Raw genomic sequence first — 20,689 nt, 5'->3', positions numbered from 1 at the left:
ATATGAAATTCACGTAAATGGTATGCTACAGTAAGATCTTTTGTGTCTGGCCTAATTCACTTAGCAGAACCTTTAGTCATCCGTCTGTGCATACACATATGTCACTGGTTCTTTACTGAGAGGTATATAGTTGAATGGATATGCCACATTGTATCTTTTCACCGGCCACTGAATATGTGTATGATTCCCAGTTGTCATGGATACTCGCAATACGTCCTTGAGAATTGGTACTTTCACTTCTGCTGAGTAAATAAGTGAGACTAGAAATGGGATTGCTGATGTCAAATGTGTTTTAACTTTTAGAAAGACTCAGCATGTTCCCTGCTTTTCTTATTGCTGTGAGAAAAGACCTGACAAAAGCAACAAAAGGACGGCTTTATTCTGAGACAGACGAATCGCTATGAAGTTGAGGCCAGCATGGTCTACAAAACAAGTCCAGGACAGCCAAAGCTACACAGTAGACACTGTCTAGAAAAACAAAACAAAACAAAAAAGTCTTGAATTTCATAAGTATAGTTACCTGTAGCTATACATTGCCTCTAACATAGACTTTATACTGTACCCATATACATTCTATTACATTACATATGTTGTATATATAAATGTGAATGCAATATAAAGTAGAAGGGAAAATAGTTGTTATTGAGAGAACTGGCCAATTTTATATTGGATTTGGGGGAGTTTGCTGACCCCTTAATACTTGTGTAGTTAGAAATCCACAATAGAGACTTACATGTTGATAATCAGATGCTTCCTATGTTTGTTTCAATTTTTGCTTTGTGTGTTTCTGTTTTAAGACAGGGTTTCTCTGTGTAGCCTTAGCTGTCCTAGACTCACTTTGTAGACCAGGCTGCCCTTGAACTCACAGAGATCCACCTGCCTCTACCTTTCTGAGTGCTGGGATTACAAATCTGCGCCACTGTGCCCAGCAGCACATTTGTTTCAATTTTTAAATAGTCAAAATTGAGACAATACTTTTAAAATGTCACGGAGGCCACAAAGAGTACTATGACAGCCAGTGACAGATCCAGATTCACAATTTGCAAACTCGCCTGCGGATGTACCAGGTGGACCCGCAGAGAAACACACTGGTGTCCCTTTGCTTTGAGCTCTAGGCTAGGAGCTCTCTGCCAGCACCAGCCTCCACTCTGTAAAGGCAGAATCGCATTGTCGAAATCACTTTCTGTCTCTTTAGGGTGACTCAGATAAAAAGTACACAACCAAGTGCGTGGAAGTGAGTTACGGTCAGAGATGACTGGGGAGGACTAGTTCTCCACTGTATAATTGATGTGTTGTCCTGGAACAATGAGAGTTTCATGCTAGATAACAAAGATAACAAGTGTCATCTATAATCTCTATGGCTCCTTATTCAGTGTCAGAATTCTTTGAGTATAATTCAATCTCCATGGGCAGCTTTACCTGGGACAAGAAGTTGCTAGCAGAGGACCATTCTTTCTACTTGTAGTGGGCGCTGTGCCTCTCTTCCTCTGGAAATCCTCTGAAGTTTTAAGAAGTCTGCCTCCAATAGAGCCATTTTTTTAAACCCTGTCCTCCTGAATCACCAGAGATTGAGACCAGGGTTAGGGGTTGCATCACTATTTCAGATCTGTTGATATCTTTGGAGTAACTCACCCGGGGAGATAGATACGCTTGTCCTTCCTGTTGGCTTTCATGCTTCTACAGTGGCCGTGTGTTAGGTTGTTTCCTACCAAGGACTGGACAGGGCTCTAACTCATTATTAGACGTCCTTTCCTTACTCCTTTATGTATTTCTCTACGTCTCGCCTCAGATCCCACGGTCTACATGCATTCTCAGGTCTACAGGATCTGGTCTGATGTAATAGCCCCTGTATCTTCTGAGACGCTTCTGGTAGTCACTGGCTTGTTTTCTCGGCCCCACCAAGGCTCAGAAATCTTTTATAGTCATCACACTCCCCCCTAAGTTTATGGAAAAGCTGCAGGTGCTTCAGAGTAAAGCCACATCCTTCATCCTACCCTCCTACTATGAGGTCCTGTTTGTCCCTCAGTTGAAAAAGTCACTGCCTAGAACATTAAGACAGTTATTCTACAAGCTCTTGACTCAAGAGCATTCTGAACCCTCCAACACACGAGGGAACTTCTAGATTCTTCTCTTCCTATAGAGCAGCCAATGCTGCCTCAGGAATCACCAGACCACACTGCACCATTGAACCTTACTTGGAAGCAACCATGCAGCATGAATGACAGGAACACAGGCTCTTCCAGGAGGGCACATTCAGAACAAGAGAAGAAAGTGCATCAGCCCTGGCTTTCTGGTCAACTTACTTAGTAACCCCCATATCTACAGTTCATCCTCCTTAAAGACTCCATAAAAGTGCGGGACTGAGGGCCTCACTGGGCTCTTTTCACTTGTCCCCTTTGCACACCACACAGAGTAAAGACTCAATTTCCTCCCTCACTCTGCATCTCAAAAAAAAAAATTGCCAACACAAAATGTAAAAGGGAATGGCATTCTCACACTTTATAACAAAATAAGCTTTTGAAAGACCAAAATTTAAATACACATGCACAAAATATAACTGTATTTAAAAAGAAGAGGAAGAAGAAGAAGAAGAAGAAGAAGAAGAAGAAGAAGAAGAAGAAGAAGAAGAAGAAGAAGAAGAAGAAGAAGAAGAAGAGTGGGGGTGGTTACTTAAAATCACCTGATAATCTCCTGTTCCGTTCAAACAAATGCTTTTACAGACTGAATGACAGAGAGTATTGTCTTTCCCCTCTGAGCTTATAAGTATTTTACCACACATATAAAAACTGTCCACTTTAAGGGGTGCTATGCTGTATGAGTTTAGTCATTGAATGGAACAGGAGTTATCAAGTGATATTTAAAAATGGACCATGTAGAAAACAAGAAAACAGTATTGTGCTGAGTCAGCAAGAGCCTCACATACACAGGACAGAAAGCACAGATGGACTCTTTGTGCAAAAAGGAACGAAGAGAGCTTGATTTTTTAGTGCTGCAGGCCAAGTCCTGCAGGACTCAGCTCTAACTTGCTGCTTGCCACTGTTTTTTGTTTTGGGGAGCATTTTTCTGTATTTTTTGAGACAGGGTTTCTCTGTGTGTAGCCTTGGCTGTCCTTGACTTGCTTTGTAGACCATGCTGGCCTCGAACTCACAGCGATGTGCTGCTGCTTGCCTTTGAATCTTCCTGTTTCTTGATTCCTAAAGCCATACCCTTCTATTTTGCCATGGCTTAATTTTATTGGATTGCATTCCTTCCATACTAAAACCTTAATTACAACAGAGCTCATGGATGAGTTCCCAAAGGCAGTGGTGTCTGAGTAAATTTGAAAAGCTAGTGAGAGTTAGTCAAAGAGTGCAAGGAAGGGAGCACGTGCATGGAGACTCAGGAGCGAGGCAGCATGGCTTCCCCAGGCTTGCACAGCCTACATGGACTGGAGTTAAAGCACTTTGCTGCTTAATAGAGAGCCCAGGCCGTGCAGCTGGCACCCGGAACAGAGTGAGTAGGGCAGAAGAACAAGGCCATTCGTGTCCTCACGCATCTCCTTCTATAATTCAAGAACTAAATTACAAGTTCTGAAAAGTCTGATAAAGTAATGAAAAGACAAGGTAAGCTGTGATCATCTGACACCACGAGAAAATTGACTCAGTGTCACCATGAGTAAATAGTCCATATTGGAAGTTATCTTGGTGAGGAAAAACAAGTTTTCAAATTATCATTATTAAATATAAGGTAATTGGAACGATGATAATTCTCAGGTCTCAAGTTACCTATGGAGATCTAGAATCAGGTGAATGTGACTACTAGGCATCAAATATTGAAGAAGAAATCTCAATTAAGATAATGTTTCCAGCCAGGTGTCTAAGAAATGCTCACACTATGTAGTCCTCTCTGTTCTAGAACTCATTATGGAGAGCACGGTGGCCACAAACTCACAGAGAACCACCTACCTCTGGCCCTTGAGCACTGAAAGTAAAGGTGTGCTTACTAAGATTTGTAAAAGAAGAGCTGGGAAGGTGGCTCAGTCACTAAAGTCCTTACCTTGTAAGTGTAATGGTGCAAAAATTACTGAGGGAAGACCCCAGACTCAAATAGTAAGTAAAAACAAAAAGCGTTTATTCTGCAGAAACAGCCTGCATAACCACCCATACAAAATGGCGGCCACCCCGAGGAGGAGCTTGCAGGTTCTTTTAAAAGCTTCTAGGGAAATACTATCTGTGGCTACTTGACTCTAACTGGAATTGGCCGGTGCCTGTGGAGGTGGGTTGGTGCTCCTGGAGGCTACGTTAAATCTAGCCATGGGCCCTTTAGCAATATCTGACCCTCTCATTCCCCCATGAAACATTGTTCCATCTTGAGTGGGGTTCAATGGCTGACATTGGGATTTTTAACACCATGAGTTGAACAGAAGAGGTCCAATCAGCTTCAGTCAGTAAGCACAAGCACCTGACTTCAAATCCTCAAGCACCCACAGGGGCACAACAGTGTCTGTAACCCCAACTCTGGAAAATCCAAGACAAAAGGTATTTGGAACTTACTAGGCAAGTGGCCTAGAAGAAGCCATTAGCTGAAGACTCAGTGAGAAATCTTGTCTCAAAATAAAGTGAAGAGTAATACAGAAAAATACCAGTGTTGACCTCTGGTCTTACACACATGCACAAACACGATCCCAACCATCAGCGTTCATATATACCCACAAAAATGTATACAGACACCACACATATGAAAACAGACATTTCAGAGTAAAAATTTAAATTAGCAAAAGAAAATAAACTCAGGGAAATGTGTGGTTTAATGTACAATATTACTTGATAATATTTTTGAAAATTATTTCATATATTTTTCTATCTAATGTTTCAATTTTATTCTCTAAAAATACATATGGTTATGGCTTGACACTAGAATGTCCTCACAGTCTTATGTTTTGAATAGTTATTCCCAAGTGGATTGCTAGTTTAAATGGCTGTTAAATGGCTAGTTTAAATATTTCTCTAAGTATGTCCTGGTTAGGGAAAGTGGGACAGGGTTCAGGCTTTGAAGGGATGGAAATAAGTGGTCCTATTTCTCTCTACCTCCCTTCTTCTTGTTGGTTGCCTTGTAAGGAAATTTCCACCAAAAGATCTGGGTACCACACTCTCTGACTGCCATGGACAGAGGTCCTTCTCTGCTATAATGGGATGAAATCTCTCTGAAACTGTGAGCTAAAATAAAAGCTTCCCTCCCTTGCTTCAGGTATTTGCTCACAGCAATGCAAATGAAATGAAAACACATATTCAGACATATTCATAAACGTATGCAGCATCTTTCTTTCTCCATCTATATTTCACACAATAGGAAGAAAAATCAAACGTTAAGAAATAATATGGCAGTGGGAATGCTTGAGGAAGTACATCATTTCAGTTTCTGAAATCATAGCCACGTGCTCAAGAAACTTGAATTCTCATCACACAAGCAGATGTAGAATAGAAACTAACAGTCATATTAGCTATTGCTTTGCTGAACAAAACTTCAGTCTCATTCATTTATTCATTGACTTTTCACCTTTAAAATCAGCTGTGCACCGAACGTGTATTAAGTCTGTGTGATAAGCTGAAAGCTGTTCAGGTTTGAGATACAACACAGGGAACATCGGCCCTGCGATGAGACTGGAGCACACTGAAAAGAGAGTACCTCATAAATAGAAAACATAGCTTTAAAGTTCACACGCTTCAGCACTATGGTGAGAAAGTTGGTGGGCCAGAAGTGTATCTTAGGAGTGTCAGGGTCAACGTACCTCTGCAGGGTAGACTGTGGTTCCGGGAGCGATGTTTGAAGCAAGGTCTCAGTGGCATACAGGGCTTGAGTAGAGGAAGCAGAAACAAGACTACAGGCACGAATTATTCAGAAATGTGGCTTTTGCTGATTACTCAAGAGTTGCACATAGGAAAAGTGAGACACATTAGCTATGAGTCATGAACTGAAGACTCTTACATCTTAGCCCTGACTCTTTTTTTTTTTTTTTTTTTTTTTTTTTTTTTGGTTTGGTTTGGTTTGGTTTTTGTTTTTTGAGACAGAATTTCTCTGTGTAGCTCTGGCTGTCCTGGAACTTGCTCTGTAGATCAGGCTGGCCTCGAACTCACAGAGATTCACCTGTCTCTGCCTCCCAAGTGCTGGGATTAAAGGTGTGCGCCGCCACCACCCAGCTGTTGATAGTTTCCCTTTCACGCATAAGAACAACTCAGGAGACTCCCTACCCCAACACTTCCAGGAACAGATTGGAAATCACAAGGAAAGAAGGCATTTGAACCTATCAGTATACATACTTCACAGGGCTGGTAATGATAAGACACCTTTGAAAAGCGATTCAGATTATACACGTTGAAAATGGCAACAAAACCATGACATTATGTAAAACACACACTTGAGAATAGCTGTGAATCATTTTCAGGCACAAGTGGCTGGTTAGACATCTGTATCCCTGTGCAACCACTGCCAACTGAAAAGACTGTGACCAAAAATGGGCTCAACACACCTAACCACCAAACAGCTCACTCTAGCCCACCAGAGCCAGGCTTGGAGCAAGCATGTTAGTTTGCACTATCATAAGGTTGAACATTGCAAGCAATTATTGGACACCATTGTTAAAATGAAAACAGGTGCATGTGGGTGAGACTCCTAGAGAAAGCACATTGCTTACACACCATCTTGAAGGAGAACACTGAAAACTGGGCTCTGTCACTGCAGCTAAAGATGTATTTCAAGTGTGCATTTACATGTAAACTCAATCTATTCGATGAAAAATGGGGTTTGTGTATGAATCTATGTAGAATGTGCATTTTGAAACCAATGACTATCCCAATGATAAAAGTTAGACAAACGGAGACATTTAAATCTTATAGGTTGCAAACTGTGAGATGCATCAAAATTATGTTTTAATGATTTTAATTAACTTTATATTAAAAGTATTTGGAAATAAAAATCATCACACACACAAAAATTAACCAGATTCAAAGTCTGTACAGTTAGATTAGGTTTTGGAACAACAACTCCGTCGCAGGGTTAGAAAATCAGTTAGTTTTATATATACTCCTGCAATTCATGCCCATTATTCAGTCCTTCCTAGTCCTTTAATATTTAGCCTTTCTTGCTCTCTTTTCTGCTGCTCTCATATTTGCATTTGATTGCATATGTAAATATATTATAGGCTAGATTCCACATAGGAGGGACCATGGGGTACTGTCGCTCTGAGAGTGTGTGACCTCACTGTTATACATTCTAAATCCATCTATTTTCCAGAAAATTTGTTCTTGCACTGAATAGTATTCACATACACACACACACATATACACACACGTGTTCATGAGTTCATTGCTATAATGAGTAAGGAAGCAATGAGCGTGGGGATGGAAATATTCTATGGTATGGTATGGTATGGAGTTCTCTGGTATATGCCCAGGAGCAAGACAGCTGGGTCACATAGCAGCTCTATTGTAGTTTTTTGAGACATCTTCACACTGATGTCCTCAATGGCTGTATTAAACCAACAGTGAGTGAGGTTCCTTCGCTTGTCGCCATGTCCTCCCAGCATTTACTGTCACATCTGCCGACAGTCTTGCTGACTGGGATGGGATGGTTTCTCAAAGTGGTTTTAATTTGCATTTCCCTGATAGTTAGGCACATAGAACACTTTGCAAAATCGTTACTGGCCATTTGCGTTTCCTCTTTCTTTTTTTTTTTTTTTTTTTCTAAGCTGACTATTCAGTTTACTTACACATTTGTTAATTGGCAGTTTTATTTTCTTGGTATTTAGTTTCAGGGATTCTTTTTAAATTCTGCTGTTGTGTTTGTTTGTTTGTTCATTTGAAACAGGATCTCTCTGGGTAACCCAGGATTTCATGGAACTCACTAGGTAGACTAAGCTGGCCTAAAACCCATAAAAGTACACCTGCCTGGGACTACCAAGAGCTGAGATTAAAGACGTGTGCCCCGCCCCCCAGACCCAGTGTAAATGGGTGTTGGCCTCTTTTCTGAAGTGTAGCTGGCAAAGATCGTCTCTCATTCTGTGGGGTGTCTGTTTATGCTGCTGACTTTTTTTTTTTTTTCTGTACCTTTTGTTTTCATGTAGTCACTCTGTTGACACTTGGGTTAATTCCTGTGTGCTATTGGTGTTTTGTTCAAAACGTTCTTGCCTGGCCCAGTTCCTTGAAGGGAATATCCTGCTGTTTTCATCTAGAATAAAATGTTTGTGTGCTTCTCAAAGCATAGAACGTAGAGAATTTAGGTCCCAGTGTTAGGGTACTTTCCCTCGCACAGCAACAGTTGCCTCCCAGTTCAGAGAGAGGGCCAATGCAGGAACGCGCAAGCAGCTCTTCAGCCGGTGCCTCTTGGAAATACAGGGAAGTAAACAATGACGGAAAAAGACAGAAAAAAAAACCCCGAAGGATTCACTCAAGCATGCTCTCTGGCACTGAGCCGTGACTGGGCTGGCTGGAAAGCAGCCACTGGTGGGATGCCAGTCTGGGCAGCAGCTGCAAGATACGGAGCTGTTGTTTTGAAGCAAAGTCCTTAGGCAAGGATGACATTAATAGGCACTGGATGCAAACAACCGTGAATGCCCCAAGAGACTTGTAGGATAATGACAAATAATAAAATGATAACAGCTGTCACTTGCTCAGGCACCTACAAGACACTAAGGTTGAGCTGTGCGATGAGACCTTGTTTGGGGATATTTAGCGTCATCAGCAACAGCCACAGCGGCTATCAGCCTTATGCACAAAGCACAGGTCATCATCTCATACAGACACTAAGAACTCCTCAGTGGTGTCACAATAGCCCATTGTGCCAATGCACCTTGGATGATAGGTTGTTCCTAACCTTGGGAGTACAGTGGTAGAATGAGTTCCCCTCTGCACACTGCCTTTCCTACATGTGTGGCCGCTGTAGTTACATCCACATTTTCAACTAGACGTGTCACTCATATTTTTAATTTCTAAAGAAAACAGCCATATATATATAATGAATTTACATTTTTTATAAGGGTTTCTGGGACATGCACCCAGTCTTTCAATATGACAATGGCAACATTGGTGCTTTCCATGTCATGGTAATTATTCTAAGTGGCTTATAGCCATTAAATCACGTTATTCCCCTCCGCCCCCAACCACAAATCTGAGGAATAGGTACAGTATTAACTTGCTATCGTCATCACTTTATAGATGAGGAAACTGACAAAATTGTCAAAATTGTCTCTAGTGCCAGATGATGGCTAAGCAGGTAAAGGCACATGGTACCTGACTGTGCGAACCTAATGAGCTGAGATGGTTTCTCTAAACCTACACAAAGGCGAAAGGAGAAAGCCAACCACACAGAGTGGTCCTCTGCCCTCTGCTTATGTATCACGGAACATATGCACACACCCATCGTGATAGTCATAATACAATTTTAGAAAGCAAATTTGTCCAGGGTGATGCTATGAGTTGGTCTAGCGAGTGTCAAACTCCAGGCTGAGCGCCTTAAAATCTATTGTTACCCTGTTCAAGTATTTCCATCGCCTAACTGGCAGGTGGAGAGGGTTCCCCACACACTGTCCTTTGGGTCCATTGAATAAAGATTAACGTTCATGCTAGCATTTACATTTCTCTTTCTGAGAACTGGGCTGCTGTTCATCTATTTTCCTACCAGGTTGCTAGTCTTTCTGAAATGACTCTTTAGATTGGACATACTGATTCTATCCACACACGTCTTTGTTCTCTATGTATCCTTTTTTATTAAGTGATATATCATCATCATCATCATCATTATTGCGTGGTCATACTTTTCAATCTTGAGTTTTAGGGCCTCGTTTTTTGGTTTTTTTGGTTTTTTGGTTTTTTGGTTTTTTGGTTTGTTTTGTTTTTGTTTTTGTTTTTGTTTTTTTTTTTTTTTTTTTTTTTTTTAGACAGGGTCTCTCTGTGTCAGCCTTGGCTGTCCTAGACTCACTTTGTAGACCAGGCTGGGCTTGAGCTCACAGTGACCCACCTGCCTCAGCCTTCTGAGTGCTGGGATTAAAGGCATGCACCACCATGCCCGGCTAGGGCCTCGTGTTTTTATATCACACTTTATCAAAAATCATCTTCCCTCTGATTTATTTTTCAGTTCTCCAATGTTATGCCATTTATTTTATAAACTTTCTACATTTTACTCTTTGGAATATCTATCATCGTCTTGTCATGGTGGATGCATGCGGTCTTTTTGGTGTCCTACGTTTAAATACTCTTGTCCTCTCAATTAATCTCTCTCAACTCCCTTTAAGGTGCCCAAAGGAGCCCAAACTAGCTACTCATCCAATTAAAACAGCAAACACAGTTGGGAATATTTTGTACTAGGCTTTATCTATTTACATGGGACCATGGACTTCATGCACCAGTCAAGGCCAGCAAGAGACCACTACCCAGATATCCTTTGGCTCTCAGGGTAACCCCTACAAATTTCTACCATTTTTGTGAAAGATTACATAATATTTTGTGCACCATTTTGGTGTAGATATGTAGTTTCCAGGGTTGTTGCTTAGCCTTGCAACTGTGTGATGGTTTTTCTCTGTTTAAGCTGAGCTCACATGAACATTATGGGACAACCACATCTGTTCTTACCCATTAAACCTTAAAATACTTGCAAATATCTACTCCATTTATTCACTGGTCCCATGAGTCAAACGTGGCCAGGACCCCACTTATTGTTTGGCATCGTAATCTCTGCTCGATGGCAATGACTTGATGTGACAGGATAAGAGATGGATCCTGGGATAGCAGCTCAAGTAAGACTTAGCTTCGACTGGTTTTGGAATACCCAGGTGCTTCCATTTCCCTAGAGTAAGTGGCTATATTTTTATCAAGAAGACGACTATGCAAAACCATAGCTCGAAGCCAATGAGAGACACCATCTCAAAAAATTACTTACACACATAGAAACAGAGACAGACAGTGACTCTCTTGTTGAATTCACAGTAAACTTAAGTCACAGGACAGAATCAAGCCGGTGCAGATAGGAAAGCTTCTTTTCTACCTACTGCTAGAAGTTGTTATGAAGGAGAAAGTCATCAACACTCTTATCCAGCTGTGAACTCTTTGAGCTACAATAACGCCCAGCTTGGCAGAATATTCCCTTGGTGCAACAGTGGCATGAATGCTATGGAGAGTGACAACCAACCACTTTCTAACTTTTTTGTTTGTTTATTTATTTGTTTTTATTTTTCACAGAGACAGGGTTTCTCTGTGTAGCCTTGGCTGTCCTGGACTTGCTTTGTAGACCAGGCTGGTCTCGAACTCACAGAGATGTTCTTGCCTCTGCCTCCCAGAATTCAGGAATGTCCCACCACCTATGGCTTTCCACGTTTCTGGTTTAATTTAAAGCATCCATAGGATGAAACTTGTGCCTAATACTAAAAAGCTGATGAAGATCTCATGTCTGGGAAGTCATAGACCCTAGAAGAAAATCTACTGCAATCACTTTGTTAAATGCACATAATGTCAAACAGTTTTCTAAATATCTATCTGTGTACCCCATAGATTGGTGCCGCTTTCAATCCTCACCAGGAAAGATTCTCTCTGTAGTACACGGTTATGAATACAGAAAATCACAGCTGGTCATGGTGCAGAGCAAAAGTAACTGTTGAGTGCCAACCTTAAATGGGACCTGCCAGTCCTCACCATTCAGGAAACATGGCAAAGGAGGGCAGAAAGATTTTAAGAACCAGAAACTGGGGAAGACTTCATCAAAACAGTGTTGTGTAGACACAATGGATCCACTGTACTCATGAACTCACTGCAGCCGTGGTTTCCTGGCCAAGACTAAGCCAGTCAAAATTCCATCATGGATGGGAGAGGCGCCTTGGCAATTGAAAGTTTCTGGGGTAGGTAGGTTCAATTTTCTCCAGAGACACGGCACCTGGTAGGTTGGCCCAGTAGATGACCATGTATATATGGAAGCCCTGGCTGGAATAAGTGTGTTATAAACAGAAAATGGAAGGAGATGAGGTGAGGTGGTCTGGAACAAATTAAGTGGGAGCACAGGCCTGATGTGATCAAAATCCATTTTAAAAGAAAGACCAAGCTTAACTCTAAGCCGGTGAATTGCGTTTCTGAAAATTCACTTGGATCTGGAAGCTCCAGGCAATGTGGCGCGTCTAGGCGCCTTCACTCATCCTTGTGACTATTCATCCTTGGCTTCTTTTGTGGCTCAGATCTGGTTTCTTTTGTTGTTTCCCTGGTTCTGGGAACACCACGCTTCACTAACCACCTTCAGAGGTCTCCATTTGTACACGTGTGTGTGTGTGTGTGTGTGTGTGTGTGTGTGTGTGTGTGTGTGTTTGTGCGCGCGCACGCGCGCGCGTATATGGGGGCACACAAGTAGAAGTCATAGGACAACTTATGACAACATTCTGTTCTTTTCTTTCACCCTTTCCTGTGACTGAACTCAGAGAGGGTCACCAAGCACCCCTACACTAAGCCATCTCACTGTGGCCTGGTCGTACGCATTTCATTAGAGGATTCTGTCTCAGGAGGGGGAATAGAGGAGACATGGGTTCAGTAAGGGAGAGAAGTGCTGTTAGGGTGTGTGGGCAATGTTCCTGGTGCCTCTGAGCTCCAGTTGTCATGAATTGCTGTTTTGGGGGTTTCCTTGATAATGTTGTAGGTAAAGGAAGAGTTGCAACGGTGTGGTAAGAATTGCAGTTGGAAGGAGGTTAAGTCCTCCATACTATAGAACAGCTTTCAAGACCATAACCGAGACCTTTGAGTTCATTCTTTCCTTGCATTCCACATTTTAAAACTGAGACTAGCTAAGATTCTCGGGGTGTACCTCAGTACTAAAGCATTCATTTACCTAGCTTGTGCAAGCAACCACAGTTACATTAGGGTCTGTTAGGTCCCCAACAGTACAAGAAAAATAATAATAATTGCCTGGGTATATAAAAGTACTTTGTAAATTTTGTGTGTGGGTACATGTGGAGGTCAAAGGTCAGCCTCAGGTGTCATCCCTCAGCAACGATCAACTTGTTTCTTGAGGCAGACCTCTCACCGAAGCCTGAGGCTAAGCCACCTTGTCTAGCTTTGTCATAAGTCCCTGTGCTTGCACAGAAGGTACTTCACTGAGCCTGCCCCCTGCCCTGCAATTTGTGAATTTCAGAGTCAGTTTGACTAGCCAAGGAGTTCCTGTTGGAACTACTAGTGGGCCGCTCAAGAGAAAGGCAAGGGATTCCTAGAGTTGGCACGGAGGACTCTGGACTGGCATCGGTTTCCTCTGAAAGTCCTTGCAGATTTTTTTTTTTGTTTGTTTTTTTGGGTTTTCTTTTTGGTCATGTTTCAAACTAAATAAACATTGGCAAATGGAGTATGTGAGCATTGTGTAATCTAAACCAATGCTCTTTTATTTTTCATGCTATGAAAAGTTAAAAAAAAAAAAAAAAAAGAAAGAGAGAAAATGCTGTCCTAGCTGAGCACGACCTTCACCTACTGACCCTTCCATCTCCACCCTCCAAGTGCAAGGATTATGTCTGTGCTGCCACACCTGCTTGTACCGGCTTCACATTCTAGCAACAGAGGAGGAGAACTGGTTTTTCTAAACTGCTCTAAACTGCAGCTCTACCCTGAGGTGATAGTTGTGTAGATTTGGCATTTCTCCTCCGAAATCCAAAGTAAACGTATAATTATACAGAACGCTAGGCAGGAAAATAATCCCTTATTTCAATGTAAAGTGTTTGAATTAAAAATAAATAAATAAATGCTTTCTTCTGAGACCTGGGTGGCAATACAGAGCTGTCCCCCCTCCCCGCCAGCCATGCCAAACACACACTGTAATTATCTTCAGTCCTAAAGAAAGCACATAAGGCTTGCTTGATGCTTGACTGTCTGGCTGTGTCCCCAACCTGGCCTATTCTCACTTCCTTGTGGTCTGTCATTCTGAGGTGGTCTAGAGCATTGTTTGTATGTTTGTTTGTTCTCTTTCCTTCCTTGATGCATTGTGGCTTGTTTTGGTGCAGCTTTCTGTTCGTCTCTGAGGCATAGGCTTGCTATTAGCTCTGCCTGGTCTCAGGTTCTCAGTACTGCCTTAGCCTTCAGCCTGGTATTACAGACATGTACTACCATGTCTACAACATGTAGAACTTTCAGACAATAAGCAATGTTCAAATACGCTTTCCTAAAGAAATTTCTCACATCCCTTGCTTCTCTTTACCCTCTGCTTCTTCCCAAAGATGATCTTATCATGTGACATGTATGTCAAGTATAATAATAATAGATTTATTGCTGCTATCATTACTGTGAATAGCTAGCAACTATTTGGCTTGGAGGAGAAAGAAGTCCTCGAAAGTCACCATCTTGCTAAAGAAATGGCACTTTGAAATGAGTCTCCTGCTTACATGAGGAGTTAAAAATGAGGTTGGAGAAGTGGCTCTCTGGGTAAAAGCACTTGCTGAAAGAGCATGGGGACATAAGTTCAAATCCCCAGCCCTCATGTACTGGCTGCCAGCCTAGCTCCAGGTTCAGTAAGAGACCCCTGTGAGAGAGTACACAGCAGGCCATCTGACATCGTTGTCTGGTCCCCACTACACATGTGTACATTCAACACAATGCACGTGCAGACACATGTGCACTTAGACAAAGGCTATATACATAGTTTAAAAAGAGGTTTACAATGGGAAATAATTAAGCATAAGCGCAATCTCTGTTTGCGTAGCATCCTCCTCATCTACAAATTTCCACAGTGTTAGAAACAACGTATCTATGTGGTTTAGACTTGGGGATCTGTCTGGTTTATTTAACAAACGGCAGGCAAACGGAAATGGAGGAAAGGAAATATGTGTATCAAATTGAATTATTCTGGTTGGTTGTTCTCCTTAATCTAATCATTGGTGAGACTGCCAACTCCATTTCTTGGCTGGCATCCCACACACTTGTAATAGGACCCAAACGCCATGAGTTAATAAAGATGAGTCAAATGCAGAGCAGCAAGCTGGCAAGCGGTCCTCATCCGCTCCCACGGCCAGGATCCCAGGGCAGCTAGGGCCACACTGAGATCATGACAGTCCCATGTACACTAACGTGTATTAGACTTACCAAAAGGATGGTGTGCAGGACTACATGCTTGTAGAAAAAAATAATTTTATATAATACAGTTTCACCTTTGAGAAACTAAATAAAAACGTTTGTTTTGAAATTTCAAATTGTTTATTGTGACTTGTGCTTGAAAGAGAAGACAGATTTTGGAACACTGAAATACTATCTACATTTTTTTTTCCTCTCTCTCCTTTCAGTTCCTGGTGAGAATTGCTTGATTTTTATCCCAATGCTCAGGTCTGTATTGACCACCTGTGTCCCACATTTCCCCCCTGCCCTGCTTCTTGATGGGTCACACAGGAAACCAGGTCTATGTACCTGTAGAATAATTTGAGGAAACTCCAGATACTGAGAGGCCGACCCTCCCAGGATGTGGCAGTCTCCCAAGAGAAGAGGGAAGGGAGGGAAAGTAAGGGAGAAGGAGGACTTGGCTCACACTCGTCAGCATGCAATCCTTTTGCTAAGTATCTGTGTAAAAAAAAAAAAATACATCAAAACCAGATTCCATTGCTACACTCAGAGACTTTTGTGCAGGATTAATCACTGTTTAGTCACTCTTTAATCTCTGCATCCCGGAAAGCAAGTCCTGTGAGTAAGAATGTACAAACGTCTCAGAAAACCATAGGAAAGTGGAAACCACATCTGCTCAGAAGCCTAGGGATGATAGGCCCATGCATTCTATATTCTATATATTTTATATGTTCTAGAGTCTGATCATTCATTGCAGGAGAAGCAAGATGGACATCTTTAGTTTCTGCATTAGAATTGACAAAAGGGATGATTCGTTAGCTAATCATATAGAGCTGTTTTTTTTTTTTTTAATATAGAGCTCTAAATCTGTCTATAGCCAATATTTAATGAACGCTGAAATGTCCCCGGTTAGAGGTGACGCTACAGCCTCTATATTCTGTAATTAGAAACTATGTTTCTACTGCATAGAGACCGCCAACCTCAAAAAGGACAGCTCTTAACTTCCCTAGCCAAGGCTGGCCTCGTCTCCTCTATGTACATGCTGGCCAAGATCTACAAGCCTGAGATGGTAGAGTCCAATATCCCATTAGTAATCCTAAAATGTCGGGGCGCAAAAATGTGGGGTATGGAAATGTGTTATTAAAAAACTACATCCCAGTCACTTGATTTTTACCAATAAAGACTCAGGAGCCAGATGCTGGGGTGAAAGCCTGCTAGCTCAGAGAGGCAGAGAAAGCACCCAGCTGACCTTCCTACTCAGCCTATATCTCAGAAGGAAAAAGTTCTTCCTCCTTTTCCATGATGTCTTAAATACCTTCGATTCAATGTCCTTCCTTTCTGTTTACTTCATTGGCTGGTAACTTGCTCCGGCTCTTGACCTATGGTTGACTTTACTTAGCTCTTGGATTAAAGGCGTGTTGTGGTGGATGCAAACATGTTTTTGTTTTGATCCCAAGTGTGGGACTTGTGTGCGGGTGTGCAGTGTTTGTCCTCTGGAAACTGACAGGTGGCATTTGTCTACTAGAAGAGGAACCTCCTCTTGGGAGGGGGGGCATGATCTTTGCCTACTGATAAACATGCTAGTACAGACTCTGAGAGGATATATATATCCCATCATTTGACAATTCGTCTCTCCAGAAAGGGTCTGCTGAAATCCCTATGACAAAAAGTGGAATCGCTCCAAGGAACTGAGTCTAAAAAGGTCTACTCCTCCTGTCCCCATTAACCTCTTCTCTCTCCTATCTAGGGTAGGGGTGTTGGAAGGGAGGTGTAAGCATTACAGAACCCCAAATAAAGTAGGTTTGTAAGAGTTCAAAGTCTATAGTGTGTGCTAGGACTGAACCACACCACAAGTAAAGACTTGTCTCCGGTAAACAAAAAGGCTCTAGGATCAAAGGCTGAACCACACCACAGTTAGAAACAGATTTCTCCAGTTCACCATCTTGGGGCTCACAAATGTGATCAAACATCCTGCAGCATTGCTCCTTTCAGAATAACAGTAGTGATCCAGACAATGGAAACCAGAACTGATAAACAAGATGACCCAGGCTTCCTGCGTTTCAGAGAAGCAAATGGTGAGTGAGAGGGGTCTCAGGGGCGCCTGTAGTGGGTCGTCGTGAGAAAAGTGTCCTAAGAAGGATCAAGAGCCACTCTTAGAACACACAGATATCTAGGAAACGGTGCCCCAAGTTCCTGAACTGGCCAGGTGCCCTGGTTTCTCCCGCATCCTCTGTTCTCTCTGCCACCTACCACCCAAAGACTGTGTTGCCTTCCTTCTAACAACCTGGAGTCCTGCACCCAAAGAGCTTGTCCTCCTAGGTTGTCCGCCTCAGGGTACTTTTAAAGTTGCTCTCACTCAGCGTTGGTGACATGGTGACACAGGGAGCTGACTGGTGTGTAACGTGTTTACAGTTTAGAGCGACTCTGTCTCCAGTCTAGAACCAGCGGGCTGGGAAATGGCTTTAACCTCACCTAGCCCAGCAAGCGCATCCTCAGCATTTCAATGCTGCTACCTTGCGGCCTCTCTCGCCAGCGTGGTCTTTGTGTTTGTTCCTAACCATACACGGGACAGATAAACGACAGAAGCCTAGCGTTGACTGACATTGAGAATGCTGCAGTTGACCACGTAGAAGGAAGAGGAGATGTGTGCAAAAAAAAAAAAAAAAAAAAAAAAAAAAACAAACAAAAAACAAACCTACTACGTATCATACAAGTGGGTAAATTCTATGGATTGAAATGGGAGGGAGACAAGGCTGCTGGTAGAGATGGTTGCGCTCTGTCATGGCTTTCAGCAGACCCCAGGAATGAGAAGGCAATAATAAAGACATGAAGGAGGCGAGGGAGGCTCAGTGGGAGACTTACGGGAAGGTGCACAGCCTCTAAGGCCGGAGCCAGCCTGGTCTTGCCAAAGGCCCACATGGACGATCAGTGCAACCAGATAGTTAGTGAGGAATGTGGGCTGGCATGACAGAACGCAGACAGATAAGATGAAAGAGATAAAGAGGCTGGGCCTTGGAAGACATTCCGAGTGAAAGGAGTAAGAGCCTGGCTACCCCCTTCCTCCTTCTAAATCTAAAACTCCAAATATGTCTTCAGGACTCTCCCTACTAGAAGCCTCTAGGACTTCCTGTCCTTTATCTCGGGAGCAGCCAGAGGATTCACTGTTCCTACCCAGCTGGTCTCCCCTAACTCCACCCTCTTCCCATTTAAGGCAACTTATGTCTTGGTTCCCTCAGGAGCAGTGATGTTACTTTTTTTTTTTAAACAAGTTTTATTACTTGCCCTCAGTTGCTCTGGAGATAGAAGCTTATGGAGAAGTGTTTGCTGCTGGTTTTCTCAGCCAGTTAATTCAAGGGCAGGGGAAGGGCCTGGGAGAATTTACAACTAGAGATAAGTACTTTTCTACCAATATAAGATAACAGTCCCAGGGAAGATGCAAGCTATGGATTTGCAGGACAACTGCACTTAATCTGTGACAGGGGGGTGACTCTGATGTTCACAGCCATTATGATTGTCAGTGAACTGAAGACAACAGTAGCCTTTAGCAGTTAAGACTTGCTGCTTTGATCCATGTGGAAGAACGCACACTATCGCAACTTGGAGGGTCAGGGCAAAAGGATCACTTGAGCCCCAAGAGTTTCCAGCCAGCTGGGGAAACGCAACCAGCTCTTGTCTTGTCAAAAAAAAATAAAATAAAAAGACTTGTTACCTGACAAACCACTTTGATGTGTTCTGCACCATATTTCACTGTACTCAAATAACACGGCAGTATCCCAGTGTGTCTGTCCTTTTGACATTACGAAACAACATTGTCATCTGCATAGCTCATGCTTGACAACCACATAACCAAGTTGCTACACACTCAAAACAAAAGCACATAATGTTTTAAGTGCACTTATGATTTTGAACTGGGCCACATTCATAACTACTGTCAGCTATAGGCTGCATACGCCTGTAGGAAGGGGCCTTAGAATACTTTGTGTCACACACACACACACACACACACACACATGTCGAGTTTAAAAGACAGACCATAATGATCCATGGGCTGTAAGCCTGCCTTACTGTCTTTACAATGACAAACACTTCGTGAAATTTGTCCACACTAGGGGCTGCTGTGGAGAGCACTTTCTTCTGTTATGGACACTGCGTGAGGCTTGCAGTAATTCCTCATGTGTACTAACTTATTTAAACAGCCTCTGAGGTAACATCATGTCACTTTACAGAAGAAAACAGTGGTGTCTGGATGTTTAAGAAACGTCCCCGGTATTAAGTCTCTTCTTGGTAGCCTGCTATCCTTCCTCTGAGTGCCACCAGGTCTCCCCCTCCAGGGAACATGGTCAAATATGAGGCACCAGAGTTTGTGTAAAAGTCATATCCTACTCTCCACTCAACTGTGGAGAATGTTCTGTTCATTGGCTAGATCTGGGTAGGGATTTAAAGTTTACCGCCTGTATTGTCCTTGGCTGGTGCCTTAGTTTGAGCGGGACCCCTGGGCCCAAATCTGCCTATCATAATGTTCTACTTGTAGGTTTCTAGGACCCTCTGGATCCTTCTACTTTGCTATTCTCCCATGCTTCTCTCATCTAGAGTCCCAATAGGATGTCCTCCCCTCTGTCCCAGTTTCCTGGTAAGTGAAGGCTTTCATGGGACATGCCCCTTGGGCTAGTATGCAGATATAAGTGAGTATATACCATTTGATTCTTTCTGCTTCTGGGTTAACTCACTCATTATGAAGGATAGCAGGCTACCAAGAAGAGACTTGATACCCTATGAGCATATACAGGGAGAGGAAATCCCCCTCAGGAACAGTCATAGGGGAGGGGAATAAGGGGAAAATGGGAGGGAAGGAAGAATGGGAGGATACAAGGGATGGGATAACCACTGAGATGTAACAAGAATAAATTAAAAAAAAAAAAAGAAAGAAAGAAACGTCCCCGGGGTTCCTAAGCACTGCACCGTGTCTGCATACAGTTAGAGGCATGCATTTTCACCTGTTTTGCAGAAGGAGGCTCAGAGAACACCCGGGTGAACACAGCCAAGCACTAAGATGCAACAAGCAGATGGCATCAGTGGAACTATTGCTGGATCCCGATGGATGTCCCGGCTGGTGAGGGCTCCGATCTCCTTGGCGAGCTGGTGACTGCAGCAAAGCTATAGCAAATCTTGGCCTCGGTGAGGGGGTTAATAGCTGCTGCCACTTGGCCTGAGAGCGTTGTAAAGTTAGATCAGGACACATTATTTCAGTTTTTCCATTACTGAGTCCAGTATCAACCAAGAAGCTCAGAATTCTGTGCCCTGGGGGAAAATGATGGAAATAAGCTGAATGGGCCGAGACGCTAGCGATTGCACAGCTGTGATATGTGGTGAGACTCCTCCGCGATCCATCTTTCTCTCCTGACTCAGGATGAGCATGACTCTTCTCTCAACCACAGCCGACACTGGAGAAGGGTGGTGAGACTCCAGAAGCCCTCCCTGTAGGAGACACTGCCCAGCTCCAAGACATACTTAGCCTGGTTCCTCTGGGGCACTGGCAGGCGACAGGCTTGGCTGATCGGATGGACAGTTATGTCTGCAGCCTCTCCCTCTACTGGTTCCACCAAGCATGGGTTAAAACTACCCAGAAAAAGTTTTAAGTGTAGATAGTTGTCCTTGCC

The sequence above is a fragment of the Acomys russatus genome, chromosome 21 (assembly GCF_903995435.1).
Source record: "Acomys russatus chromosome 21, mAcoRus1.1, whole genome shotgun sequence".
NCBI classification, from domain to species: Eukaryota; Metazoa; Chordata; class Mammalia; order Rodentia; family Muridae; genus Acomys; species Acomys russatus.
This window is presented reverse-complemented; position numbering follows the sequence as displayed.